Source organism: Rissa tridactyla, chromosome 11 (genome assembly GCF_028500815.1).
Source record: "Rissa tridactyla isolate bRisTri1 chromosome 11, bRisTri1.patW.cur.20221130, whole genome shotgun sequence".
NCBI classification, from domain to species: domain Eukaryota; kingdom Metazoa; phylum Chordata; class Aves; order Charadriiformes; family Laridae; genus Rissa; species Rissa tridactyla.
Genome location: NC_071476.1, coordinates 305522 through 314294, shown reverse-complemented (window position 1 = coordinate 314294; position 8773 = coordinate 305522).

The following is an 8773-nucleotide window of genomic DNA, read 5'->3' as shown; positions in this document are numbered from 1 at the left end:
TTTTTCTCCCCTCCTTGCTACTTGATGGAATTTGGATCAATATGTTAAAAACGTAATGTGGCTTTCCACATGACTCTGAAAGAGATAACACAGATGACAATGAGGGCAAAGCCTCTGTTGTACAAACTCATGGACCACACATCTCCCAACCTCCTGGGCCCCTACCAAGCCTCAGGCTTCCTCCAAGGCAGCCCGGGGGCCAGGGGCGGGGGGCTGTTTGTGCAGTTTGCTGCCCTGGATGATGCTGCTAACCACAGGATGGGAACTGTCCCAGAAGACTCTGCCAGTGCCTAGATCTGCCCTTTGATGTTCTGCAGCTCTCCAAGTCAAAGGGCAGTTTGGTCCTGAAAGTGGCAAAGAAAGATGAATACAACCAAAAAGTATTCCCTTGAGCAGCAAAACACATGAAGCCCGCTCTTCGGTAATTGTGCCTCATAGCTGCGGTCTCTAGTAGCCAAGGTAGAAGGTACTGGGACATTTGTAATGTTGCGCTCGCTCTCATTTAGCTTCTCTGCTGTTCCTTAGAAGTTGAGCTCTGGTTACAGCCTTAGCAGGGATTTAACAGGATCTGTCTCTCTGCTATCCAGCAGCCTATTTTCGTGAAAATCACAGCAACCTGATTATTTCTGAGACCTCTGCCCCCTTGTCAATTTTGATTGGAGTTGGCCCAGGAGTTCAAAAGGCTGTAACAGTTTGATCATATAATCCTGGCTTCCTTAGGAAACCAAGCTAAGGAACAAACAAACAGAAGTCCTTACAGAAATCCCCCCTTGGCAGTTGAGGGTTTTTGTTAATCAACACCTTGACTTCTATGAAGACTTTTACCTTCACTTCCCACAAAGATTGTCTTACAGATCAGCCACCAAATGTGCACAAGTGGTTCTGGAGTGGCCACTGTTACAGGCAGGTTTGCATTAGGGCTAGTCTGTACCCCAGTGGGAGCCATGGGAAACCAGTATGGGACCCAGGTGTCCTGCCAGCATCACCCCCTACACCTACTGCAGATGACCGCTTGCGGGGTAATTAACAGACATGTTTAATCGGAGCAAAGCTCAGAGCTGAGCTGTTCAGTGGATGGGGAGTGCAGAAGGAGAGGAGTTCCCCAGATGGACAATTCCCTCGGACCTGTCCACCCAGCTCAAATCCTGCCCAGAGCTGCTGTGTTGGGTGATGTAGCTCCATTCCTGGGAGCCTGGGACTCGGGATAAGAAATGACACCTAACTGTGGTCCTAGCTGATTTCCAGCCCAGCTTCATGGGGTTGCTTGCCCCAGTGAGTGCAAGGAGCTCTCTGAGTCATCGAGGGCCCCAGATTCGGGCACTGGGAGTGGAGCTGGGCAAAATTCTCTACAAATCACAAGCTTTGACACATCCACCTTGGTACAGCGTGACTGCAGAGCAGGAGCGCCTCACTCAAATCCCTCCAGGTTAGTGGCCAGCTTCTCCTCCCTCCGCTTTCTTTTCCCTTGTTGCTCTTTCTATGAGCACTGACAGCAGATCTGCTGAAGGGGCAATTTTACGACCTAATCCCAATAAAAGACAGCAGCTGCCAGTGCAGAAACCCTGGACAAGAGCATGCCTGGATGGTCCGAAGTAATATGTTTTGGTATTAATTGCATACCCTTTTTGCATCTGCCACTTTCAAAGCAGTTCTTAAAAAAATAATAATAATGGAATGGCAAATATGCCAAAAGCGATTGTTTATGCACATTCAGCGTTATTTGATCTCGGTCAATTACTACTACGTTCCAAACAAGAGGCTGGAAAAGCAAATCTTTTCCCCTCTTTTTTTTTTTCTTTTTAAGGAGATCGGGACTAACATTTGCACGTCGTCAAAAGCGACGACGCCTCACCCCGCTGGCCAGGGCGTTTAAACAGAAAACACGCGTTTGAGGGGAACGCGGAGTCGGCGTCTGCCTGTCATCCCGGGAAAGGCACGAAAAAAGGAGAGGAACGGCTTTATCCGCGGAACGGTACGCGCTGCCCGCAGCAGAGACCCCGGCACCGCGCAGGGCTCCGGATTTACCGGGCTATAAATAAGCTAATAAGTGATCAGGAATGGCCCCTCGGAAGGCAGCGCCGGCATCTCTCCTTTCCCCAGGCAAACGGAACAAGATCTCTCCTTTTTTATCTTTCCTTTCTTCCTTCTTACTTTTTTTAAAACATAGCTTTTCCCTCTGTAAGAGGTGTACGTTTAATTATCAAAGGGCCTTTTTCTGTTGTAATCTGTTTCCAGTTCAATTCCTTGCTGGATAAATCCCTTAAACGTGTTGTCATTCCTTATTTATTGATTGCAGGTATTTGGGGTTTAATTGAGCAAGTCGGTCGTGGCCCAGGGCAGGAGTGGCGCTACATGAGCAATTAAATCTGATTAGCCCGAGCCCTTTAAGCCCCAGCTGGGTGATTGATAACCGAGACCAACATTCTTCAATTGACTCGCTACATCAAAAAGGAGAAAGGCTTAGAGGAGAAACGCATGGGTCCAACATGAAAAATAGCAAAGGAGCCGAGCAGATTAGATTTGCAAAGGAGCTGAGCTAACGGCGAGGGGAGCAGAGAGAACAGCCCTGGTCAGCCCATAAAATAAATCCGTAAGTGTCTCCTCCTTTAAAACTCAGCCAAGGCTGCTTCCCCCCAACCTTTTTTTTTTTTTTTTTTTTTTTTCCTTCCTTCTTCCCCTTCAAGGGGCTAAAGTTACCCGAGCTGGAGCGAGAATGGGCAAAGGCGGCGGAGCTCGGATTTTAACACCCCTCGGAGCTGAGCTCCATCCATAAAGCTGTCGTCTGTTTGTTAGTGTGTTTGTCTGCTCCGTCATTACACTTTTTGCCCGGTAGTTTAAGAAAATAAACTAGCAGGGAGAACAGGAGTGAGTAACCCCCATTTATCAAGCTGATGGATGTCCCGTGTCTCCCTTTGGGAGGGGCCGTGGCCCGCCGCGGGGAGAGGGGGGTCCCTGCCCGCAGCATCCTCCTGCCCCTGCACCCGGTGGAGGCGGTACCCGCCGGGGATAGGGGACGGAGGGGGGGAGGCTGGGGACATTCAGGGGACAGGGATGCTCCGAGGTTCAGGTCACCGCCTTGGGAGAGGTCGCAGTGCTGCTCTTAACCGCTGAGCCGGATGGTGCGCCGTGAAGATCTAGTGAAGAAGCCCTGCTAAATTCTCGGGAGCAGCTAGGGAGAAGCGCCCCCCACGTTTTCTGCTCGGCACCAGAGAATAGAGGGCGTGAGAGGCGGGGTGCAGGCAGGCAGCTCCCGGACCCGCCGAGCCCCCGCGGCGCCAGACCCCAGAGATCCCGCGTTACGCGCGGAGCCCCCGCGCCGGCACCGCCCGCCTCATCCTCAATTACAGCCGAAGCGACTTGACGGGAAAAATCAAAGCGAGGGCACAGGGGGCGGGAGAAGCTCCCCCGGAGAGCGTGGTTGGCGCGGGGGAGCGGCGCGGACCCCGCGGGGCATCGCCCGGGGCCGGGGCGGGCGCCGCTGGCCCGGCGGGGCGCTGGGTGCCACCCCCGCCGGGGCACCGCGGGGCCGGGGAGGCTCCGAGGGCGCTCCCCTCCTGCCGGCTGACTTTCCCCTCGGATCAAAACAGCTTGAAAGCAGCAGAAATCACTGGGGAGAGGAGGAGGACGTCAGCAGGAGCTGGACTTCTAAAAACCGTTCCGCCCCATAGGCTTTAATATTAAAAACCCCCTAGGAGTCTCAGACACTGTATTAATTAGTGCAACCACCCATGAAAAGTTGGGTTTGGAACAGCATTCTTTGCCCTGTGTGAAACAGCAACCCTAATAAACAATTGTTAACTTGGCCTATTGCCTCTGGTAAATTACACAGCATTAAAAAATAATGCTTTTCATATTAGGCAGTAATTAAAGGTTGGGACAGCTTTAAAACAAGAGGGGGAGGGGGGGGAATCAAAGAAAATATAAAAATGTTCTTTCAAGAGTTATGGGAGGCTAATAAAGTATGTCTGTTATAGTGCACCACTTTGCCCCCAGCTACAGCCAAACTGGAGCCACTGCAATTGCCTCTCAATAAGATAATGATATTCCTTTCTCTGCTATTAAAAGGCTCCCAGTGCAAACTTAAAATGATTTATTTAATTTAAGAAATTATGAGGTGTAACTTCAAAGCGTAAGCCGTTAGTAATGGAAAACACCAGGTTGTTTAAAATTATAATAATAATTGTTTGGAATACAGTGACATCAAAGTGCTTTCATCACCAAATAAAATATAGCACAGACCCCCAAATCCAGTGGAGTTTATTGAGTAGACATTTTTTGGTGTGTTTTTATTATTTCCTTATCAAGAGACATTATTTTAGCAGCTCCTTTTCTCAGCTTTGATGTTTTGACAGTCTTAAATTAATTTTATTGCATTTTTTTGGCTCGGAGATGGGAGATTATTCTGACTGCTTATTTTTCATTATGACTTTTTTGTTTTCAAGAACCGGTTTGTTATTTAACACAGCACCTTGATAAGCGCAGTTGAAATGAATTGGCCATTACAGGTCATTAAAAAGCAAAGAATTCTGTTTTCAAGCAATCCATTACACGTCTGGGAAAATATTCCTACTTAAAACAAACTTTGAGTTGAACGTTGGCATAATCAGTTTAATAAAACGGGTAGCGCATACTTTTAAGGAACATGTTTTTTTTCTTTACGAGATTCTTGCTTATTCAAAACACAGCAATCTAAGAAATACATATACAGAACATTTGCCAAAAAAGACCTGCCTTTACAGTAAGACTATCACAGAATGTTTTTAATTTCCTTGAACAGTGTTATAAAACATTAATCGTACGTACATTTCTTGAGACTTTTGCTTCCCAAGCAAAGCAGAATTATTCCAATCCCCTTAAAAAAAAATGGTAGCATTTTAAAATATACTGCAGTTGCAGCTTTATAGACCGGTATTTCCACTAAAACAGCAGGGACAGAATTGCTCTGGTGTTAAAAGACTGAAATATAATGGATGGAAAGATTTTTATTCCTTTCGTGCAACTACTTGGGAACTGCTGGTAGCACCCGCCAAATGCCTTATGGATTACGGTGGGAAACACACATCGAGGGACTAAGGGAGTCAAACCCCCCCAAAAAAAAACCAGAACCAAAAAAAAGCCCAACAAAAAAAGACACCCGAAGTCACCCCCCCTCCGCGGTGGTGTCCGGCACCGAAAAGGAGCGTGAACCGTGTCTCAGTTCGTTCCTGGGTTTCCCAGTGCGGGGATGAGCTAGGCAGTTTCCCTGAGACCTTTTAATGCTTTTCACTGGAAAAACATCCCCCTTGGTCTGAAAGGGGAAAAAATCGGAATAACCGCTTTGTTTTTATTTTGCGAGAGAGAGTTCCAACGCAAAGAACGTGGGCACTGACGAAAGTAGGTTAACTTCGAGAAATGACCCCCGGAGAAAGCTTTTTAAAATCTCCGTGGTGGTTATTGACTATAGGCACGAGAGAAATGCAGTCACACTGGAGGTAGTGTTGTTTATTTTTTGTTTGTGGAGATATTTTTATCCCGTTTATTTTATTTTTTTTTTAACTAAAGAGATACACGTTAGACTGCGGGGATAATAACCTGGGGATAAAGAGAGGGGGAGAAATATACTTTGGAGAAAGCAAAATGCTAACTCCCCTGTCAGAACAGCCCTGGGGTCGGTGGGAGCTGGATCCACCGCAGCTGCTCCGCGGATTCTCTGGCTACTTGCGCGGGAGCTGCGCGCAGCTCGGGGGGCGAGTGGGTGGCTCGGAGCCTCCTCCCGCAGCCCCGGGGGCGGCACGGGGGACCGGAGAGGTGGGCGCTTTGCCATCCATCCCCTGTGCCCTCCGTGGGCTCCCCTCCTCCTGCCCTGCGTGTCCAGCACTCACCCCAAAAAATCCTGCCGAGCCACAGGTGTGCGCACGGCGGGCATTGGGGTGCCCGTGGCATTTATGTGGCGAGACGCACCGACGCTCTATGGAAACCTGCAATGTACAGCTCGCCCCTACAGAGATGCGTGTACCCCTGTGGTGTAAGGGTGCACGTAAATCCCCGGTGCGGGGGTGCCCGCGCCGAGGAGACCGCACAGGGACTGGGAGGTGGATGCTGTTGCAGAACTCCGCTTGTCGCCTATCTCTGCCCGGCCTGGAGGTTGGCTGCACTCCCCGGACCACCCTTCCCACCCCCGGGCTGGGATCCGCGGAGCAGGTGTCCGCTCCTGCGCTGAGCCCCCGCGGCCGCGGGGCTTCCCCCGCTGCCCCGGCGCCGGTGCCCAGCCGGGAGCGGGTCCATCCATCCATCCATCCATCCCCCACCGGAGGGGCCGGGGTCCTCCCGGGTCGCCGCCACCGCCCCGCCGAGCTGGGTGCCCGCCGCCCCCGGCCTCGCAGCGAGGGTCCCGGCGGAGATCAGACCCCGGCGCTTTCGGGCACGCCGGCTCACAGACGCGCCGCAGCCGGCGAGTTTTCCTCCTTCCCCATAAAATGCAGGAATTCCGGGGTTTGACAAGGCAACGCGACAACATGAAATGCAGGCTCCGAGCACCCGTGGCTTCAGGTAATGAACGCTTGGCCGCAGAGAGTCAGAAAGCCCATTCCTAACTGTTTATGTCAACAAATCCATACCTCGTGAATTAACGTCCCGGGAGAGCTGGGCTGTGCCCGGCTGGCCTGAGCCGCCGTTCAGCAAGTCGGGATTTTAAGGATCGGGATAATTTATCGCGTTGTTTTTAATGTTTATTATTTATTGCTCTAATTATTTTTCACTTTCTATTGGAAATTTAAAATATATAGATGTACCTGGAGCAGATGCCAACTCCTTTCAGTCTCACTCAACTTCTAATCATCGCATCTGCTTTGTGTCAGAAAATACTTTGGGAACAATTTAACTTTGCATTAAAATAACTAATTAAAGCCACACCTCCACAGCCTCTTGCGAAAGTGGAGGAGGAATTTCAGTAAGTGCATCGCTTTTAATGGTAGCATTCTGATTTCCCTGCCTTGCTGTAATTTATTCAGTTACAGATCTGCCTGCGGGGCAGCTCCCATTAGGCCGATGATGAAGTCTCATGAGTAAAGCTTGACACCTCCCTCCTAATAAAATATAATACTCAATTAACTCGGCCTTTCTGAAGGCTTTAATTGGAACAAGTTAATAATGGGCGCAGGGTGAATTGTCATGCCATCCGCAAGCTCGGGGAAGGTGTCACGGATCCGTCCTGCCTTTCCCATAGCAGAGGTTGTAACCGAGATTTGGAAGCTTTTCCTTCAACACCCTTGTGTTCTGCAATAAATCTGTATCCATTTAAGGATCTATCATAACACACACAAAGCTCCTGCGCTCAAAGAATTTCCAGCGAAAAGATTTAGCCGTAATCCCTGACACAGCTGATTTATACTGAAGGTTAAAAAATACCGCTGGTTTATTTATAACCGGCCCAGCCCAGCTAAGAAAGCGCTCGGGACAATCGGACGGGGAGGGATCGGAGCGAGGAGGGCTTCACCCTGCCCTGGAGTTAGGGGGAAAATACTTCAGAAAGAGGGAGCCCGAGAAAGAAGCGGTTGTCTCCGGTTTTTATGCGGCAGTAAATGCTAATTTGAAAAGTCTGCACGGAGATTAGATTCCCTCAGCTTTGTTCCCTACAGTTGGGAAGCGGAAAGGTTAACCGGGGGGGGAGGTTCGGAGTCGGGAGGCCGGCGGTGAGTAGGGCAGGATCCGCCGAGTCCTGAGCTCCCCGAGCCGCTCACCCAGCCCGCAGCCCCCTCCTCACAACCCAGGTGGGGAGGGGTTTTCACCCCCCTGCCCTTTTCCTCCTCGCCCAGCCGAGGCCCGATCCGGCAGGGTGCTGAGCTCCGCTCCCCCGGCCCGCAGGGAGGGAGGCGGGGGGGGGGCGGGGGGGAAACGGCGGGCGGGCGGCGACCCCCGGGGCTCTCCCCGCCGGGAAGCGCTGCCGAGGTGCCCCTGACCTCCCGGGTACCACTCTTACCTGAGCAAACCCGAGCCCCCCTCGCCAGCAAGGCCAGGAACGGGTGGTCCAGCATCTGCCCTGCGGGCAGCGCATGAGTGCATCCCTCGAGGGAGGCTGCCCCGAAAACCCTGGGACAGGCTGACGGCACACGGGAGCCCCGAGATGCGGCGGTGCCGAGGTATCGCAGGGTCCCTGCCACGTCTTACCTGTACAAAATTAACCCCAGCTACTGCGGGGGTGGAAAATGGCCCCCACTAAAGCAGAGATTTGAAGTCAATCGAAAGGCGAGTCGGAGGGAGAGTCCTGAGCAAAAGAGAAAGGCACACGAGCTAAGAGAAGTGGTGGAAACATCACCAGAGTATGATGCTGTAAAGAACAGAGGCGCCTAAAAACGGTTGTTAAAAACAAGGAAACCTCATAAAAGGTTTGGCTTTCGACTTTGAATTGTTGACTTGCAATTCACCTTCATGTGCTGCAAATTTGGCTTTAATTCAGATTCAGAAAGGGGAAATAATCATAAAGGCAATCCAAACATTCCTTTGAACTTGACCCAGCGGTGCAAAACACACACGGAGAGAGAAGTTACCTTTTAAAGAACTCCAAACACTCACAGACCCACACGCGATTAAACATGTTTTTTCTTTTTTAATTTAATTCGAAATAAGAGATAAGAAATAATAAATCTTCAATAAAATATATAAAATTGTACAAGGCATCCCTTTCAAAGGGACTTTCCTATAATGGAAGATCGGGGGTGAGGGGAAGGGAGAGGGGAAGTTCATCTGTAGTGAGTCCCAGACAGCGACAGTGTCTGGATCAAAACAAACCAAAACC